At 42.9% G+C, this 20,673-nt stretch overlaps 1 protein-coding gene across 33 annotated transcripts in view; it reads left to right on the top strand.

Annotated features, from left to right (window-relative positions):
* Positions 1 to 20,673, top strand: part of MAP2 (microtubule associated protein 2) — a 220,107-nt gene that overhangs the window by 84,138 nt on the left and 115,296 nt on the right. For 24 of the 33 annotated variants that reach the window (XM_030952117.1, XM_030952109.1, XM_030952107.1 and 21 more), the window contains exon 3: positions 8,015 to 8,080. The gene's annotated coding sequence lies outside the window, so the exon portion shown is untranslated. Of the gene's footprint in view, positions 1 to 7,094; positions 7,654 to 8,011; positions 8,081 to 20,673 lie in introns of those variants that run through there. The other 9 variants (XM_030952095.1, XM_030952100.1, XM_030952101.1 and 6 more) reach the window with 8 other exon arrangements.

Genomic DNA, 20,673 nt, shown 5'->3' with positions numbered 1-20,673 from the left:
CTGTTTCCTATTCTAACCTGAATTTCTGCTTCTTTTTAAAACAATTATGTGTAGTAAAATTGTTCACTGTTGATCTTGTGCAAGTTGAGCCATGTTGAGTATGTTGAGGTGTAGCCTTCTCTGCATCATCTTTGCTCTGCCTCTCTGTGAACCATAACTTGTCCTGTCTGCTTTTCAGATCATACAGATTCTTCTTTTGTTGCCTTTTATGTTCCTGGCTAATCATTAATTCAGTTGTTCTTTAGCTTTTCTGATTATATTCCCATAGTTCTGCTTTCCCTCATTTATGGGATTTGTCTCTGTTTTCTGCATGATTTTTAGCTCTTAAAAAGCTTAGCATATTCTTCCTATGTACTTGTAGAGTTTGTTAAAGCTGCTAAACTTTCTTAGTTCTGCCTTTCCTTTCTAGGTTATGTGTATCTCTAGAGCCTTGCACAGAGCACAAACCCTTATCTTTTGAGCTGTCCACGCTTCTGTTCCCTGCCAAACTGAATGGAAGTATTCCAAAGAAACGCAGGATAGTAGAGGAGCCGAGACTGGCAACTCCTCTCTCCATCCTCCCCTCTACCTTTCCCCCTTTTAGATCTAGATCATATTCTCCTCAGTGCCATAGAACTGCTGTGGGATCACTTCTCTGCTAAACAGCCCATCCTTTGAAACCAGTGTAAATCAGTGTCTGGATGGCTTATGGTAGCAAGAAGTCCTGTGTCAGTCATTGAAACAGCAGGAGGAGTTTCCTGGCTTATTGGCCACACTGCCATTTGGGCCTGTCATCTAAAACCCCGTGGATCAAAGTACCACTTCATCTAAAAGAAGGTCACGTCCCTTGAGGTATATGAGATAAGTTCCAAGGTCCTTCATTTATCCAAAAATCCCTTTTGTCTAATGACTTTTATGTTTTCTACCCTGTTCTGATAAACTAGATTTGACTATAATCACATTACACTTCCCAAAAATCTCCCTGGTGATGGTGATTGGATGTGGCACCCTTTACTTTGAACCCTGAGCTCATGGACAGTGTGAGTGCTGTGAAAAAGCTACAGGCAGCTACCTGGTCCAGATGAGAGAAGTAATTTACATGAACAAACAGCTTAAAAATAATTGTGGACAGTGCTGTGAGACCAGGGTGAAGGAAGGCTGTGTTTGTTACCTGATCCCAGTCTGCAGTCATTAAACCCATTTTAGTCTTGATGTGGTAAATGCTGTGGGGTCAGTGGAGCAGTGGCTGGCTCAAATGAGTGTAAGCAAAGAGGGAATTGGAATGATTGTGCTAACCACAGGAAGTCTGCTTTTATGATGATGAAAACAAGAATCAATCATAAGTAGCTCATGAATTAGCCCACAGTATCTGCTATGTTCATTTCACAGTAAATGTGATAGTCAGAATCCATTAAGAAGCCCTTGCAAGGGGGTCCTGTGCAAAGGCAGTGTCTATAATGTGCAGGGCACACTGCCAGCCCTCCTTACCTCTCTCTGAAATGCCACAGGAGTGTGCATAAATACAAATTCTGATCCAAGGAAGATCTGAGAGGAGATTCTGGTGTCAAGGAAGGGCTTCTGATGGTTTTTGCAGGTTTTTGTCTTGGAGCTCAGCGTGGCTGCTGGCTGTGGTTGGTTTTACTGGAAATCTGCAGGGCAGGCACTGGCCAGGCTCAGCCTGGCTGCCCATGTCAGGAGGGGATAAGCTGTTACATCATTCTGGCAGTGCTGTGTCTGAGCCCATGTGGGTCAGGCTGAGGGCCAGCAGAGTGCTCATAAGGCTGCTTTTGTTGTCTGTCCTCTGAGGTGAGCAGGGAGCTGCTTCCCCTCGCACGGCTCAGCTGCCGGGAGTCTTCCATGGCTTTCTGCCTCACTGCCTTCCTTACATAAAGTGTTGCTAAGTGAGAAGCTGTTGAAACCAATTGTGCTACATGTTACTACATGTTTCTGCAATTCCCATTGCCTGTCTAGTTGGTTTTGCTGTCGAGGAACAGCAGTTAGCTGAGCTAACCAAATTAAAAAATATTTCTCGAAGGAAAGTGTGGACGTAAGAGAAAATAATCATCTGGCAGGTTTTAGGAAGGCTGTACTTAGCTGCTAGAGAACATATTTCTGAGAAAAGATTGATCTTTAAGTTGACCTAAATCATGATCAAGTTGATCAATCTGAAGATTGATCTTTAAGCAAATATCTTTTCACTGGAAGGGGTTACAGATACCAACCTGTTTCAGGCAAAGCCCCATTTTCATTACTGCATTAATTATATACCAATGTCCTATTGACTGAAAAACCATGTTTTCCTAAGTACAAATAGTATTTGAATTGAAATACCATCCAAAACCTATGATTAGACAAACAGCTAAATCTGTGTATTTTGCATTGCAGTTACTCCTTTATATGTCTTTAAGACCACGCCAGCTTTGTTTATATTTTAATTGCATGTTTTGCAAAATCTGCTTCAACAAATGTTGAATATTCATTAGTTTAGAATATTTTATTTATAAATTTAATATAGAATAATAGCTAAGACTTCTGTTAAAAGTTATGACATGACATTTAATTAAAAAATGTTAGGTTACCTGATTAAGGGAAGTACAAACTGATACATTAATAAATTCTATTACAGTAGCTGTGATATTTTACAGTAAGCAAGTTTTTGTCTTGACTCATCGCCCCACTGGTAGGCCAGGAGAGAAAAAAGGTGAGAACAAGTGGTACAGATTCTATCTGCAGTATTTTCTTAGTCATGAACCATGTGATAGGATGGAGAAACAGTTGGTGTTTCTGTTTGATGCACAGCTTGTCACGTGGAAACCCATCAGGACAAGGGCTGTGTGTTCACTGGTGTGATCTTTGAGCCTCCCACTAATGCAGTGCTGCCTGCACAGCCCTGTGTCTTAGCCTTCAGAACCATCCCTGGGTGTGTGCAGTGCTGTCATCTGGTTTGGTGGAAAGTCACTCTCAGGTGGCATTGGTTGCTTCAGCAGGGTTGATGCCATCAACTGCTTCTGATATTGGGGGAAACACAGGGAATCAGGTGAAAATTTGGGTGGCCTTCCAGGAGCAGTGCAGTCCCAAGGCACTTTTGGGCTGTACCACTGGGGACACATCAGATGTCTTCGTAATGTTTCAGTGATTCTCTGAGCTGGAGGTTTGCTTGTGCTGTGTCAAAATTTGGGGCGTGATTGCTCACTCAGCTCTTTGCTTTTCCTTTGTGGATGGGTTTGGAGGTTGGGGTGTTTGTTTTTGCCCAGTTGTCAGTGACAATAGCACCCCAGAAAGAGCAGGCTGAACAAGCAGTGAGATGAAGCTGTTCCCCATCCCAGGCAGTACCCAGGACAGAGGGGAGGGTTTATTTTGGGGTAACTGTACAAAAAAAGCTTTTGTTGCAGCTGTTACTAGTATCTCTGCCACATATACTTACAAGATTTAGGGACTAACAGACACATATAATCAATTTTGCTTTCTTATTCTTTTGTTCTCACTGGTCTCTAAGCTAGAAATGAAGGATTTCCTCTGAAAGCCAAATAATTTGGTGGCTTCAAAGTGTTCAGTGCAGTATTGGTTGTTCTGAAAAACAGACCCGGGAGTATTTGAATATCCTACATCTTCCAGCTTGATTTTAGTGACATGCTGGCACAGAGAGAAATAGAAAATCCTTTTCTAGATATTCCACATATCAATTATTTAGTTGAGGAGAGTCAGCTAGGATTCAAAAAAGAGAGATCATGCCTGAAAGTATCTGTCTCGCACGTTTAAAACAAATAAGCTGAAGTAGGAGAAAAAGAGGCCATAATATGCCTGGGATTTGAAAATTCTTTATAGAATCATGCTGCACAGAACCCCATGTTTTATCAGCTGGTGTGTCAGTGGGTGCAAGACTGCTGGACAAAATAGGGGATGATTTTGGATGAATGCTGGGGAAGGGCAATGTCACCAGTACAGCCTGTTTAACTGGGGGCCTGGGGGGAAGGACCGATGAGTCCTGTAAAGATGCTGGGATGTGCTGTGGATACAAAGTTGGTGGCGCCACTAGTGTAAAGATGCATGCTTGTACTTAGAGGAGAAGACTAAAAACAAGGCCAGGGTCCTCCTACATCCTGAAACTTTCTAACCTGTCTTGAAATCCTTTTTACCCACAGAGGCTGCTAACTCAGCCTGTGGCTTTTCACTACTGCTCCACATCCATCCTCTGCTTTGTCAGTAACCACAGAGAGGAAGACAGTGACTCCAGCCTTACAGCCTTCCTCACTGCATAGCCCTGGTGAAAGAGCTGGTGTGCTAAACTGCATCTGCTTTTCTTGAATTAATTAATGCTCTTCTATTTTTTTTTCCCTGCTTTGAGAAGGGGAAAAACCCAAGTTTTTCCCCTCAAATGGATGGTAAAATAGATAGTCTGATCTTTATTACTACTGCAGAAGATCAGACAATATTTAGAGAGTCTGGTGAAGCATTTTTCTCCTCTCAAGCTCTCCAGAAGGCAGTCCTCCCTGTTTCAAGTGCTAAGACAATAGTGAATAAAAAGAAAATTCCCTGTTCCAGGGCTATTTTTACCAGAGTGGTGCAGTTCCTGTTCAGTAGACCTATGCCTCTTCATCTACATCACTGATGATATTGGAAGCTATTTTAGGCATTGCATAAAATGTTCATCCAGTCTTTGCTAAAAAAGAAGCAACCAACCCACAAGTCCTTTGTTAAACACTGGTTGCAAGGCTTCAGCAGTGACTTGGGTAGAAAGATCTTAGGCTGAGGTTGTAGAAGCATCTTGCTTTGTTTGGGAGCAGAGGTTGTGCGTGACCTTGGGAAAGCCCAAACTGATGATTGTTCTTTCCTTCCCCCACCCCCTCATTATCCTGAAAATGTGGAGAACACTACCAATATCTGTTTAGGGTTTTGGCTCTTTTAATTTGTAGTGGCAGCTGTGGGCTGTTTTGCCCAGCATCTTGCACAGAGGGACCCAGTTTGCAGCTGGACAGTAATGAAATTGAGTTCATTATCTTGTGTGAATGTGATAATGAAATGAAATAAAACCCACCTGAACCAGCAAAATCTTTTAGAGTTTAAATCAGGCCTCAGTCACAGTGGTGAGATTTACTGGGATGGTAAATGTCTTTACTCCTCTTTGAGAAGTACAATGCTGAAAATGTAATTTAATAATTTCCAGGATTTTGATTTGTCAACTTCCTTACATTTGTTTTTTCACTGTGTTGGAATGCATTGATTTTATGTGATGAGTTTCCTACTTCTGTGAGTAAGCCAGGTAAACATGAGGTTAAATCTCAGACAGGGCTGAGTGTTCTCTGTGTTCCAGCATCTATCTGGATTAGGCTCTTCATCCCTGTCTCCTCCTCTGTCTTTTGTCCTGTCAGAAGTATTTTAATAGGTGTGAAAACATATCTCAGGGCAGCCAGAACAAACTTGATGATTAAGCTGGTTTTTATCTGCAGTATCTTAAGATGAAACCATTTGCCATGGGCTGTTTCAGCAGTCACTGTGTCTCTGGAAATGCTGGCATGGGCAGCCTGAAGGTGGTTTGGGTAGCTGGTTGAAGATCCATCCCCAGGCTCCAGGGTGTAGGACACAGGCTGGCAGTGTGTATCCATCCCTTCTGAGCCACTGGAGTTCTGTTAGGAACACCTGAGAGAAATTACCGGACAGTTTTCAAGATTTCCTATTCTTCCACTATCCCAGCTCTGTGATGTTTTTGCTTCCAGAGCTCCTGGTTGCTTTGGCCAGTGAAGGTGAGCCAGAGAAGCGAGGGAGAGATTGTAGCAAGGCTGTGAACAACTGGTAAATGGTGGAGCTGAGGAGGATGAGGCAGGATTAAGGTTTCCTTGGTTTCTGCAGAGGATGATCTTTGCCGTGGCAGCAGCAGGGACCCCTTCCCATGAGTCACAGGAAGCTTTTTCGGAGGAAAGGTCAAAGAATTGCATTAGTGCCACTCTGGTTTGTTTTCTCCTGCTCCTTCCAAAAGGCCTTTTTGCTGCCATGTCCACTGTCATCCTTGTCCCATACAGCCTGCCTTCCTCCACTTCCTCATCCTCCTCACTGCTGTGGTGCTTGAGAGAGTGGGGAAAAACTGTCAGCTCAGGAAAGATGCTCTGAAGTTACTAAGATCTGTTTATAGCAGTGAGGGTGGAATTTCTGTTTGATGCAAGGGTTGATGGATGTGTGAAGTCATCCTGTGGTTGCGGGGGAAGGCAGAAGGGAATTGATTCCCTTTGTAGCCCTCTACTCCCAGAATTTTGGGAGACAACCCCTGGAAATCAGTGGGGAATTTGTTACTCCTTCCTGTAAGCCCCCTGGCACACTCAGGGGTAAATGGGGTTTGTTGGATCTCTCCCAAATTTTGTGGTGGGGAGATGTTTCATTTTCCCGTTGACAGCCTTCCCTGTCATGTGCTCTGCTGTCACAGGGACTGAGAAACACCAGGTTACTGCTGGGGAGTGAGCCTAGTTGCCTTGTGTGTCCTGAGTGCAGGGAAATTTAATCTTGTCTTCAGTCGTTAAGCATGTGCTGGGCTCACTGGTTACTCCTGACTGACTGCTCCTTTGCTGTGTATGCTGTTTTATTGCAAACTAAAAATGCTTGAAAACAAACCAGTTCATCTTTTAATTTTTCTCATATTCTTTTAAAAAATTCATTTATCTATCCCTCCCCAGCTGAGCTGTTCAGCACCCCAGCTCCTTACAGAAAACAGGGTGTTTTCCAAATTCACAGGTTCCTTTTCCTACTGAGATTAATGTTGTCCTAAAGAAAGCCTTGGAAGAAGGAGATGAGATCAAAGCAGACACAGCAACTGAGTAGTGCCAGTAAAACTGAAGTCCTCACTTCACAAAGAACTTGTTTCTGAGCTGAACTGTGCAGTGAGCCCTGTTATACTCTTGTATTAGTCCTGAAGGGTTCTTGCTTGCCCCTGCAGTCCTGCAGCACTTCTGCATTTTCCCTGCTTTTATTTCCCCTCAGTGTGAATAAGCAAATACAAGGCTCAAATAGCAGCATAGTCAAGCTGGTTCCAACACATGAACAGCACTAGATAGAAAAATAAAAGAGGGAGAGCCAATTGCCTTCTTGATCTGTAAAGCAGAAAATACTAAATCCTTCCAGTCGTCCTTTTTGTCATGTACCATCCATAAACCCCGTTTGGGGTTTGGATCGGCATCACGGCAGAACCCGGCTGCGCTGCCGCCTGTGTGCAGTGCAGCCTTGTGTGTGTCTGGCAGCAGCACAAAAGGAACCAGCTGATGATATTCACAGCATTAAAGGCCTGATTCCTGGGGACACACTTGGTTGGGTGCAATTAAAATGCCTGTCAGGCATTTGATACCAGCAGCCCCTTGACAAACCGCCTCAGCAGCCGCGAGGTGCAGCATCCTATTGTAAGTGGATGATGGCGGAGCCGGCTGCCTTGGCGTCGTTCTCGAAATTTCTGTGGCCAGTGAACTCCCTCTTCCTCTCCCACTCACCCTCTTTTCCTTTTCACCGCTGCGGGGACTTGTGCTAATTTGCAGTTTTCCTTTTCCTGGCGTGCACATGGTAGAGACAAGCGGGTGACTTGCAGACTGCGTCTGGCTGGAGACAGGCAGCGAGCCGATGGATAACAACACTCCGGGAGAATGATTATGCAGCAGTTATTTAAGGATAGGCTTTTGGGGTATGGCAGCATATGAGCTGGTAATGATTTTATTTCAAAAATGTCAGCTTTGTTTGTTTGCTTGTTGAGGATTTGAGAGAGTTGTACCTTTATGCTGAAGCTTTTTGGGTTTTGTCTGCTGTAGATTAAAATCTGTAGCAGTGCACACTGGATGAAATCAAATGGATAGGTAATAAACTTCTGTGGATTTGTTTATACATTGATGCATGCATAGTGTGTGTTACATGCACACACACCTTTGTATACTGTATGGATATGTTTATGCTTATTTTGTCTTTGTATGATAGAAGAAAAACTTTTCTCATAGCTAAAAACTGTTTTTCAGCAAAAATTCAGTGTTTTCAGGGCTTTTTTGCCTCTCCCTTTGTTTTGTATTAGCAGATTCTTCAGTGTGTAGTCTTGGACGCAGCGTGCTGATTGGAATCTTCTTGTTCAAAGATCAGAAAGGTAGGATGCCTCTCTTTGAATGTGGGAATGAATGTGGCACAGGGTGTGGGCTGCTCTTTGTTATTTTGTTTTTCCTTTTTGATTTAAACAATAGTTGGTGGTTTGGGGTTTTTTTGTTTGTTTTTGTCAGCTTTGCAGAGATTTTCAAATTGTCGTGCCAGTCACTGTGAAGTTATTTTTGATGTGTAAATATATGCTCGAGGTAACTAATTAGCCCTTTTGGCTGCAGCTACCAAAATGTGAGATACAAACCCGAATGCTTGCCTATTGTCTCGTGTTAGTGCAGGTGCAAGCTGCCCCTTGTCATCTGGTGTTGTCTTAATACTGATTTTAGCATCAGCAAGGACAGGGTTAAACTGGCAGGCTCGTTCCAAGCAGGTATAATCTCTCCCAGTAAAGCAGCTCCTGGTTCCAGCAGCCTGTCAGTGCTGGGTAAGCATCTGTCTGATAGCTTTTTCACATACCTCTGGCACTTCAGAAATGATGTCTGCTATCAAAAGGAGGAAAGCAAGCTGGATTTTTCTGGCAATGTCATTGCTAATTCCCAGGAGTAGCAGTTTATTGTCCTCCTCCCCTAGTTCCTTTTGGCTGTGCTTGCTTTAAGCCTTTGTAAAGGAAAGAGGGAGGTAAAATGTTGCAGAATAAAATCTCTAAGTTATATTGTATTGGACTTCCAGGTGTGTCAGGTAGCTAAGGGATACAGATTTCATTGATTTGCAGTGAGGACTGTGCTAAAAAAAAAAAAAAAATTCAGGCAGGATTGAAAATCTGCTCCCTTCACTTTGATGGAGAGAGGAAAAGGTATATCCATCTTGAATTAACTTCTCAGGTGCCAATTCTCACCCAGCACTTACCAAAGCAGACTTTATGATGTTCTCTGTTACGGTGCCCTACAGGTGATCATATTTCTTGGGTCTGCATTTGGACCTGGAGGGAATGTGTGCAATCACAGTATGCATGTGGCTTTAGTCTGAAGTTTTAGGGGGCCTTTTAAAAACCTGAAAAAAACCCCACAGAATTTTTTTCTGGAAAGGTGGTTATGTTTCACTCTTTAAGAAAGCCTGGCTTCCTGAAATGGCCACTGTGGCTCCCCAGACAGGGAGCAATCCCAAGCCAGAACCTGGGCATTGGCAAAGGTGTGTGTGGGCCACTGGTAACAGCAAAGCATGCCTCAGAAAGGCGGTGAATAATCAGTATCATTGAACTATAGGACTGGTTGATAGATGCTGTTTCCTGAGGGAAAGCATGGTGAATTTTTCCAGATATTCTCTCTTGTGTTTTCTTACATACAATTCTCTTATTTGTTTCCCTTTTCTACACATCTTTCCAATCTCTTGGCCCTTGTAGTTTTTCTATCTTTACCAGAAGGGTTTTACCTAATAGATTTTCCTGGCTGAATAAAATTTTTTGAGAGGAATTCTTTACTTGCTAGTTTATCTTAGCTGTTTTTAATACTGTTTCCTCCTGGTATCAGCTATCACTAGACTCATTGAAATAGAAAAGCCTGTAGTAAAATAGTGTTTAAAATGCTTTAATTTGTGAAAAATGTATTTATTGATTTGATTTTAGCTGAGAGCAAGTCCCTTCTCTTCCCTTTACTTTTAATTTCACTTCCACTGTCCAAGGCAAGAAGCCAAACTGCAGTCTCATTCTGATTTCATTAATGTTTTGCAAACTCTGTCTGAAGGACTAATATTGCTTGCTGGGCTTGATGTCAGAATCCAAGGTTTTGCTGCAGCATTGGTGAGGGGAAAGGAAGGCTCTTTCTGAAATAAAATGACAGCATTTGTTAGCAGGCAAGTAGAACTGCCTGGTTTTTATAATATTGGTGGATAAGGAGTCCAATTTTTTGGCAGTGTGATCCCTTCAGATCTCAGCAGGTTTTCATCTGCTATGGAAATGTCTCTTTATCTCCTGTGCACAGCATCTTATCAGTCCTCTATGGCATCCTTAAAACAAAGAAAGGGCATCAGCTGTTTGTTATTGAATCAGAGTTGGTGGAGACTGGATTTTTTTACTACACATAAAAATACATATACATTTCTTGTACTTCTGATTTAGCAGTCATTTTGGCCTCCTCTTTTATCTGAGCTTTTAAGATTCATGTTACAAATCTTTCCTTAGGGCTACAAAGAAGAAAATGAGATGTTATACTGGCAAAAATGGAAATTATTTCAAACAATATAATTTTCGTGACGAAGAGGTAAGGAGCACTTAGGCTGTAAGAAGAGATTTAATTCTAGATTGACAGGGCTTAAAAAACCTGTGGCCACAGGGTTGGCTTGGAATATCAAAAAGAAGAGATCAAAAGGAAAAGAATATCAAAGGAAAAACATTTTGTTAGCTAATACAAAAGGCAACAGAAGCCAGAGTGTGCAGCAGCAATGAGGTGTGCTGGATTAGAGTGTGTGGGCTCCAAGGCATTCACCCAGGGTGACGTGATGGTTGGCACCCACCTTCCATTAAACAGATGACATGGTGGCCAAATGAGCCAAAGGCATCCAGAGGGAGCACGTGGTGCCAGTTCACCCCCAGGGATCTCCTGCAGCTTCAGGGCTGAATTTGGGCCTCTGTGTCTGCCCCTGCCCTGAGATGGTCATCTGGCTTTTAACTCTGCTCCTAGTGACCCTCACAGAGGAGGTAAGGAGGCTTTATGGCTGTTCTAGGCTGGGTCTAAACATCCTTGGTTTGTTTGCTAGGGTTAGATCACCAGGAGTGATGTTGTCTTGTGCTGTGATTACATGGAGCAAGTGGTGGTTTGAGCATAGGAGTGAATGATGCTGACTTTGATTTATGGCTTGTGCTTGATGGTGAGCAACTGTCAGCAATGGTTTTCCTGCTGTTTTACTGATTAGAAAGACTGTCTCCTAGGCAAATAGTTTGGTGGCAAATAAGGGTCCTGTATTATGGCTTTTCTTTCAGCTGCAGTGTGAGCAGGGTCACTTGCAGGATCTGCTTTTTCTACTTGAATGTCAGTTTTCTTGGGACTTGTAGGAAGGCAGCTACGTGTAACAAAACAGGCTGAAATTGGTCAAGGCACTCAAAAGTTACTAGCTGCAGAGAACATCATCTACATCAAACTTTCAGTGACTAGGACTGGAGCTGATACATCCTGATGAAAGTTCTTTCATATGCCTTTGCATCTTGTGTCCTCTCCTCCCGTGCCAGAGCTTCCACTGTTCCAGTTTCTGTGTGGCTGTGAGCTGCCAGCTGGGCAGGGCATGGCAAGCTCTAGAGCTGCTCTGGCCATGGTGTGTGTGTTTGTGCTGCCTGTCTGGAAGGTCAGAGGCACGGAGTGGTGAGCTTATGGCAGTGCTTTCTTCACGTAAAGGAAGAATTCAGTTTAATTTTTTCTAGGAAGGAAAGTTTCCTTAATACTCTGTCAAGCTACATTTAAATATTAAAAGCTAGGGATAGTTAGACAGCAGAGGTTTGGTTTAGTTATGTTAGAAAGGACCTTGTGTAACCTGTCAAGAAAATAATTACAAAAGCCCAAGAATCCAAGGGAGGATGAGCTGGACCAGGAGCTGGGTTGACATGGCCTCAGCTGGAGGAAGAACATGTACCTGATTAGGTGTAGGTCTTTGATTCCTGTGAATGGCTGTAAAACTGCCAGATTAATTCCTGAAAGTTAGTGTCCTCTTTCTCTTCCTTATTTTCTTTGTGTCTAAAACAGACAAAGAAATGCCAATGTATTTCTCAGGAGAAGTATTCAGCTTTGCAAAATGATTGAGATCCTTGGTTACAGGAAGCTGTGAAATCTGATCACGAAACTTAGGATGCTGGGCTTTGTCTTGGCTGCAGTACCAAAGGTGTTTGTGGTATTACTGCATAGCAGTAACAATAAAAGGGTTAAAATACATTTACTAAGATTTGATTTCTCCCAGCTTCACCCATCAACATTTTCTTCTTCTTTGCTGTATTGAATTACATGATGATCATAGAGGTCAGTGAATTTAAGATGTTAATGAATAAGAAGTAACCAATTAATCTGTCCCATTTCATACAAAAGAATGACTATTTCCTGATGGACACTCAGCTGGCATACCAAGGCTGTGAAGGGCAGAGTCTGTGTTGCCAGTAGCATGCTAGGAGAATCCTCTGTAGCAGCAATGCTGCTGACTCATGCTTTACAACATTCCCTGGAACATTCCCTGACAGGCTGGAGGTGCAGATTAACTTCCTTTCCCCATCCTGCTCAGGGGACAATTCATTCCATTATTTGCCACCAGGTGAAGCCTCTAGATAGTTATGCACTGCTGCTGTTATCACTGACCTTTTATGGGGTGCATTAGCACGGAGCTTGCGAGAAATCACGGGCAATTTATTTTAATACTTTGGGTGTCAGTCGCTGCTAAATCACAGGAGCTATTTGCATTTATTTTTTGAGTCATCCCAGTTCTTGTGATAAGGTGATTTTTTCAGTGTGTATGGTTAGTAAACTGCATTTGTCTCTACTTTTTCTTATTTGGTGTATTTTGCTTAAAAATGTAAATGTACGCCTTAATTGGCTAAAAGGAAATTAATCACATCTAAGGAGGTGCCTTTCTTTGCCTTCTCATTGTCAAGGGGAAGGGGTTCATGACTGCTGGAGAATAGTGGGGGAAAGATCAGAGGTGTGCATTAAGTGACAGGATAAAAGTCCCTGTAGCATCCAGTTGCCTCTGTCTCTGTGGTTCCCAAGTTGCTTCCTTCCACATGCCCAAAGGGACCTGAACGGCTCTGCTGCTCCTCAGCATGGTAGCATTTGATACTGAGGAGCTTGATCTTATGGTAGAATTCATAGCCCTGAATTTGTCTGGGGAGAAGAAGATACATGGGGCAGCTCTGGGGACTTGCACATCCTCAAACATTTATTTCAGGTGTTTGAAGTACAGATGTGGAAACAAGGTCACGACACATCTCTGTGGAAAGTTCCCTGACAAATCGCTGCCAACTGCAAGCACAGGGCAGCACAGTTCAAGCATAGATTGTACAGCAGAGAGGAGATTTTGCTGAACTGATTTCTCATTTTTACTCTGGAGAAAGCCCCTGGTTCTTCCTGCTCTGCAGTGCCAGGGGCTCTGCTCACCTGCCTGTGCATGCCTGTGCAGCTGGGCTGTAGTGTTGGTCAGGGTGCTCTCAGGCCCCGCATGAGCTTCTGGCAGCACTGCACAGGCCAGGGTGATGCCTCAGGGTTTAGCTTTTATATTTTTCAGATTCTGTGGTGCTTTAGTGTGTAGTTCTGAGCTCCATATTAGGGGTTAGTAAGCTCTCTTCACATAGTAGGGAGACAAAATAATTCCTTTCCTAGCTGGGGGTCAGGGACAACTGATCCAAGTCTCAGGCCTAAGAGGATAAACAATGTGGAATGAAGAGAGAAAACCAAGAAGGATGGGACTTCATAAGCTAAAGCTGTAACTGGAGAATTAACTCCAATATGCAAATGGACCAGAACTTATAAAAGTGTGAGACCCCGTGACCAGGTGTCCATTTTGTGACCATTTTGGTTCATCTTGGGTGTAGCCCTGGCTGGGTTCTTGTGCTGCTAAAGGTGTGTCCATTGAGGCCTTTTAATAAATCCCTCCTTTATTCTTCAACTCTGCCCGACCTCTGTTCTAGGTCAGCCTTCTGAAGGCATCAAGGGACTGCTGCTCTCTTGCAACTGTATTCTACACCTTCTCTGGGCATTGAGAGGGGCTTTATTTGCATTTCTGAGTTGATAATTTGCAGTATAAGATGTCAGTGGAGTTGATTTGGAGTTTCACAAGCTTAGAAGTCTCTCTTGCCAGCGTGGATTTTCTAAACCCACACCCTCCTCACGCCACCCTGTTTTTTAAGCTTGGTTTCTTCTTGGGTGGATGTGCAGTGCCCAGGAGAATTGAGTCCTCTTCTTGGAAAATTGCCATGAAGTATGGCTGCAGTGCAGCTAAGCAGATTAGCAATCACTGAAGTAAGAATTGGTGCCATTATTTCTAGTGGTGGTGTTACATAATGAGAACAGCAGTACTTGTGAGGTCAGAGTGAGGCATGGGCAGAGCTGCTCACTGCACCAACCTTCCCTGAAAGAAATGCCCTTGAGGGTCTAAATGAATGAGCTCACTCAGGTTCCTGGTATTTAGTGTCCATTAGTAAGCATGTCTTTCAGCAAACACCTGTGGAAGTCATTATGGAAAGTAAATTCAAGGCTAATGTATACAACTACTAAAAGGAGTTTTACAATTATATTCTAGCTGGTGTGTGTAAAAACTTTAAATACCAATGTGTGTGTAACAAGGGGGAAACTTGAGCACTTTAATTATAGAACAAAAGACATGGAAACCATGCTCCATGACACAAGTAAGGCATCCATGCAGCTCATAGTTTGCAAGCCATAAATAACTCCCTGAAAGAACTCACTAAAGAATAAAAATCCCCAAAGAAAATCAAAAGAGAAGAAAACAAAACAAAGGCAGAGTTCTCTGTGGTTGCCTGGCACTATCATCTGAACTGATGCACATCTCTTGGTTCCCATTAACTCTGCTGTGTCCCCTAAGTGTTGTGTTTTGTAACTCTTGGAGTGGGTGGGTAGGTGTAAGAGCAGAGTAGTCAGAGATTTTGATCTTCATAAACCGGTTAGTTCAATGTGGTGGGATGGCCTTAGTTCATGGAACTGGCTAGGCTGGATTCTTGGGAGTGTTTGAGTGGGCATATTGTTATTGTGGTGAACTCCTGTTATTTTCAGTGTTGTTGTCCTGTAACTTTTGCCTCAGGATGATATTTCCAGATTGAGCAAAGCCTAGAGCCTGCCTTTCCTTGTGTGTTGTCATGTCTCATTTTGTGTTTCTGTAGGAAAGGCAACGTGTTTAGTCTTACTTAGCATATTGAATGGAGAGAACCAGAGCAGAAGGGAGTGTTGAATCCAACAGTTCCTGCTGCTGGGCATTTGTGCTTGGCACCCCAGGTGCAGGTCAGAAGGCTCTGCACAGCTGTACTGCTGTGGTTTGCCTGCGCAAGTTGGACATGGATGTCTTTAGGCAGGAGGGTCTGCACATGACCAAAGAAATGCCTCCTGATTCTGCTGTGCCTGTGCTGGTGTTCTCCACCACATGTGGAGGCCACATCTGTGCCTTTTGCTGAAGATCATGTTAGTTTTTTCTTTTCTTAGTTGTAGAGAGATCTGTGCAGGAAAAATTCCTATTAACTTCTACGGCCATGTTTGAAAAAGGGCAGGCGGAAGCTTAGGGCTGTTGTGATATCCTTTATAGGCAGATGATTGTGGTTCTGCTTCAGAGCTGTCTCCAGCACCAAAGCCACCTGTGGTTCTGCTTCAGAGATGCCTCCAGCACCAGAGCCACCTCAGTTACCTTTTGGATTGTGATTTGCAACTATGCTACAAAATACTTCTTGGCTGTGCAACCCAAAACTTTTTTGTTGTTATTCTTCTTCATGTGTCAAAGGTTAATCCGAGCCCAGCAGGCCAAACATAAGTATTCAGCCATGGTCAATGGCTTTGAAAAATATTTGTGATTTCCTCCCTAAAATACCAATCTCTCATTAACAGTAGAGAAAAGTAGTGAGATGTACAAAAGGGGACACAGTGAAATCATTGCATCTGTGTCTACATGTTCACCTACGTTTTTTTAATGTTTGTGTTTGCATCTTCTGGAGCTCTCTTTATTACAGATAGCCCTTGTAATAACACTGTTGTGACCTACAAAATTCCTTCCTGCAGTATCCAAATGGGCATGAGAAATACCAAAACAAACTCTTCTATCTAATATCAGTGAAGGAGTGCTGGGCTTAAAAATACTTTTATGAGATCTGTTGCAGTAAAGTACCGTGGACAGACTAATTCCTGGAACAAATAGGCTGCTTCCTCTAACCAAATATGCGTGTATATATGTGCATAATCAAATCAATATAGAAATGTATATAAAACCATGGTGTCAGGAGGGGAAGAAAACTCACCCAGGATTTCACTCAGTTTATAAAACCCCAGTGTTTGGGCTGTTTTAGGGTGGGTTTTTTTAAACTTCCTACATCCGTCAGAGGGGAGATGATTGTTTCTATCTTGTCAGGCAGAAAGGTTATTTCGATGTTCTGAAATATTTTTACTGAGCTAAATTTAAAAAATACTTTTCCTGGGCCTAGAGTAGCAACTATGGGATTGACTGATGACATGAAAAACCTTAGACAAGGCTTGCAGTGAAGGATAATCTCAGATGTGAGCATCTCCTTTACACATGTATTTCTGTTTGAATACTTTGCTGAATGTAATGCAAGGCCCAAGTTGTTCATGTGCATTCTGTCAAAAATATGTTACCACCTGTTAGGAACAGGTTTAAACATAGAAGAGCAATGAAAGCTAAGTCTCTGTGTAAAAATGGAAAGAACTTTGAAGGTTCACAATACTCCCAAAATTGAGATTAAAACCAAACAAGATTAAATGTTGATACAAAAACATTGATATATTTGTATTTAATAGTAAGAGAGGCAAAGAGAAAAGTAGAGAAAAGTTAGAAAAAAGCTGAGGTTACTTTAAAAAGCATGGGATAGGTCATCACCACATTATTTTGCACCAGTTTTATCTTCCTTCTTATGGGCTTCAAGGTGGGCTACTCACAGTCCAATCCTGTGTGTAGTTTTCAGGCGTTAAAGAGTGATTGTGGTAGGCAGACAAAATGACAAAACACTTTTTGAAGCCTTTCAGGTGTAAAGCAGTCATAATGACAAAGCACTTTTTGAAGCCTATATCTTATTATTAGGCTCTTACACCACCTTTGGATTCTTGTTATGATGCTGATATGCTTTCTTGCAGTTTAGCTCCTTTCTCCTTAAATCAATAGAAAGAAATAGCTGTATAATAAACTATGCTGTGAGAAAGTCATATAATATGACAAAGCTGAAAAAGGGTTTTGAGGATTTCCAGCCATGAGTGTTTATGAGAACTGAACTCATTTTGACTTCCCAGCAATCCTGTTTGCAGAGATCATTGGGTATCAATAAAGATGAAGTGGTGCAAGGTGTCAGAAGGTGGGATGCAGGGACCCTCAGCTCCTGCAGGAAGCTGCTGGCCCTGTCTGAAATGCTGACTGGAAGGGCTGTGGCTCGTGGGCTGCCTGCCAGCACAGTGTCTCTGCAGGTTTGCTGTAGGAAGTTTAACCTTATGAATTGAAGTAATCCTTACAATATTAAAAACCCCAGTCTTGCAGTGTCTGATGGGGAAGGGCCTGTCAGACAGCACAGAAACTTGCTGAGGTATTTCTGATTGAGTTTCTCTCACCAGCCCCTCCAATGTGTCCCCTGCAGTTTTTTGGTTGTCTCTGGCTGTTGGTTTGTCATCAATAGCTTTTGCTTTTGGGAAAATGCTCCCCCACAGCAGAAATTGGCCTTGGATCTGAGCCCCTTGGCTGCTTAGTGGAATTAAGTCTTTCACTGCTCCACGTCATTCGATATTCACTGCAGCCCACTGGCTCTGGCTAGCCCAGCTGCCACTGGTTTCCTGGTCCGTTTGCCCTGCATCTGTAACTGATTCTGGGTGTGCAGAAGGTTTGTATCTCTGAAGTGAAGTCAGGGGTTTTTTTGTGTTGGGGCTTTTTTTTTGTGGTGTTGTTTGTTTTTTTTTTTTGTTTTCGTTTTGGGGTTTTTTTTTTTGTTTGTGGTTTTTGGTTTTTTTTTTTTTTTTTTTGGTACTCTGCTGTCCATGGCAGCTTGTCTCAGAACCCCAATGAAACACTGGGCTTGCCTGCCCCATTTCCAACACAATGTGGCCCTGCCTTTCCAGAGCTGGGCTGTTTTGTCCCTGGGTCTGAAGCATGTGTTTGCAAGGCACAGAGGCACAGCTTATCACTGCTGGGCAGGAGCATCTGTCCCAGGCTCTGCTCGTGGTGTGCTTGATGGAGAATGGGTGAATTGCTAAATGAAAGCGTGGAAGGAAACCCCATGACCTCTGCACCTGTTTTAGGTTAGAGGGCTCCATGGGACAAGAGCCAGCCTTTGAATCAGCTTGTCTAGAGCTGGGCTGGGCATAGGAAAACTACTTATCTGTTTAAATAGACTTGATGGCTATTGTGTGACTGCCATCTGTCCTATTTCACACACAATAACTTTGTTTTATTGTCATCTTTAACCATGTCTTACTAGGTCTCTAAACTGCTGGTCAGTCTGCATTCATTATGGAATAAAGAGGCTGCCACTTTTTTACCAGAAAATAATCTTACTACAATAGTGGTAAATGAGCCTTTCCCCCCTGTTTTGGCGTGAGTGCCTTTCTGCACAAGAAATGTGATTGATAGCAGGGACCTCACTGCAGCATTTATTTTCCTGATTAATCACAGCAGTTTAATAGGGCCCTTTGCTTTAAACAGAAGACAGTGGCCATCTAAATAACAGCTGGAGCATTAAGTATTGAAAGCCAAAATATATGTTATGATTTCTTTTTATATTAGGAGGGTCAAAAAAAAGCAGGATTTCAAGGAGAATGAGTGTTGGGTGTGGAGGATGCTTCAGGGAAGGCTGTGAAAAGTTTGTTAGCAAGAGTTAAGAGGTTTGAAGGGCTAACAATAATAAAAATGTAATGGCAAGTGTGTAATGGTAAGTGTGCACTCTAAACATGGTTTGTTCTGCCAGTTCAAATAATCTAATCTTGCCATAAACTTCTGTGTGTGTTTGTGTGCAGTCAGCTCTTAAAGGCTTGTCTGCATGCAAAACCTGTACCATTTGACCCATAGGTGTATTAAGGGGCTGTGGATAATTAAACAAGTGTGCACTTTCTTTGTTGTATGCCCAAGAAAGACTGAAGTTTTCTTCACTCTGGGACCACATCCCTTCTCAGTCAATCTGGCCCTTAGGTCTGTAGGGATTTTGGTGTTATGTGACACCTTTGTGGTATCACTTGGGTACCATGGTTTATGTGGTTTCAGGTCTGACTTATGAGTTCCCTTTTGGGAGAGAGCTCACTCCCTGGCAAAGAGGTGGGGACTGGAGGTGGTATTCAAATTCTCAGCTGCAGCTGCCTCTGCATGACAGCATCTGGGATGGAAGCAGGTGCTTTCTGTGAGGACATATTCCACACTGCCACTGTGTCTCTTCAGCTGGTAGCTGTCATTGCACTGTGCACAGCTGTAAACCAGCCTGGGATGGACTTCTGAAAGCACCTCTGGGGTCCTAAACACTCCTGATGTGGCAGAATGATCCCTCTGACCAGCCTTTTCTTAAGGGCAGGGGAACCCAGGATTGTATAAAGCAGATTCTCCCCCTTTTCTCTCTGTGTTACTTGTGAGGAGTGTGTGATACTGCCAGGAGAACATGGTTCAAAGCCTGCTGGAACTCAGGCGAAAACTTTCACAACATTCATCAGCTTTAAAGGGTTTTGGATTGGTCCCCTAAAGACCTGCTTTGATCAGTAAAGAGAGTGCACGGGGCAAATTTAGGTACTGGCCTGAGAAGGGCTGCTCTTGCTGTGGGACTGATTTCTGCTGAGTTTTGGAGGTGAAGACAATGGCCCTTAGGGGTCCCTCCCATGCTGAGGGAAGGAGAAGCAGGCTGTCTGCAGGGCACAAGGCAGCTGGGCAGGAAGGCATGTCAGATGCCAGCTCAAACAACATGCAGAGTGACTTGTACAAAGTGGAGCTTAGGTGGCATGACCTGCTTCACCTCAGCTGCAGTCAGTCTTCTTCAGGGAGAAGATGGAGTAAACATGCATTTTTTAACAGGTGACAGGTGAGATAAAGATGAGGAAAGTTAATTGGAATTGTCACTGCAGAGCCTTTTGCCAGAGGCTGGCATTATGCTGGAAAGTGACATTAATAATGTTGGCAGGATGGGGCAATCTATTGTTTAATATTAATGACTAAAATTCACCTTCTAATTATTCACTTAAATTGAGGTGGGAGAGCTTTGGCTTGCTTTAGTTTGCAAACTGCCATTTCCTCTAAAGTGCTCATGGCTGCCACAGATATTAGTTTGATACAGCCCTTACATCTGAAAAGCTCTCAGCATTTTGCTGGGGATGTCTGTTCCTTGGTTGATCACCTTCAGCGGAGTAAATTGGTATAATGATCCTTACATCATTAATCAGCTAAGGTATAGCTAAGGTGCAGTTGGGTGTGAATGTAGAGGTGTTGGAGTGTGTGCTCTATGCATACAAATTAAGGTGCTTTAATTAGCATATTTACATCATTATAACAAATACTTAGTAATTGTGCTGGACCTGGTTGAATGTTAAAGGTAAGAATGGTGAGGGAAAATACCAAAAAGGCCCTTTAAAATAAATTGTTACTTACAAGGGGTTTAATAGCAACACATGGCTGTATGGCTCAACCTAAAACTTAAATTTACACTGAAATGCTTTCATTGTTCTACTCAAACAATTTTGCATGGTTTTATTGACTGGCTGCAAATGGTATACTGAAGCATGTGCAGTCAAAATGGTGTAGATTTGGGGGATGGCTTTTAGCTTCCTTGTGTGTGTTTCAGTATTTCCTAACATGTTAGAAATTATTATTTGCCATTTGGGCACCTTTTCAGCTGTTGGGGGAAGGCTGAAAATTGGGTGCAAGTTTTTGAGCTCCTTGCATTTGTAGGGCAGGCCACAGTGAATTTTTCCCCTCTCTCATCCTTGTGAGCTTCTT

This window comes from Camarhynchus parvulus, chromosome 7 (genome assembly GCF_901933205.1).
Source record: "Camarhynchus parvulus chromosome 7, STF_HiC, whole genome shotgun sequence".
Taxonomy (NCBI): domain Eukaryota; kingdom Metazoa; phylum Chordata; class Aves; order Passeriformes; family Thraupidae; genus Camarhynchus; species Camarhynchus parvulus.
Note: the sequence above shows the minus strand (reverse complement) of the source record. Positions and strands in the feature narration are given on the sequence as shown.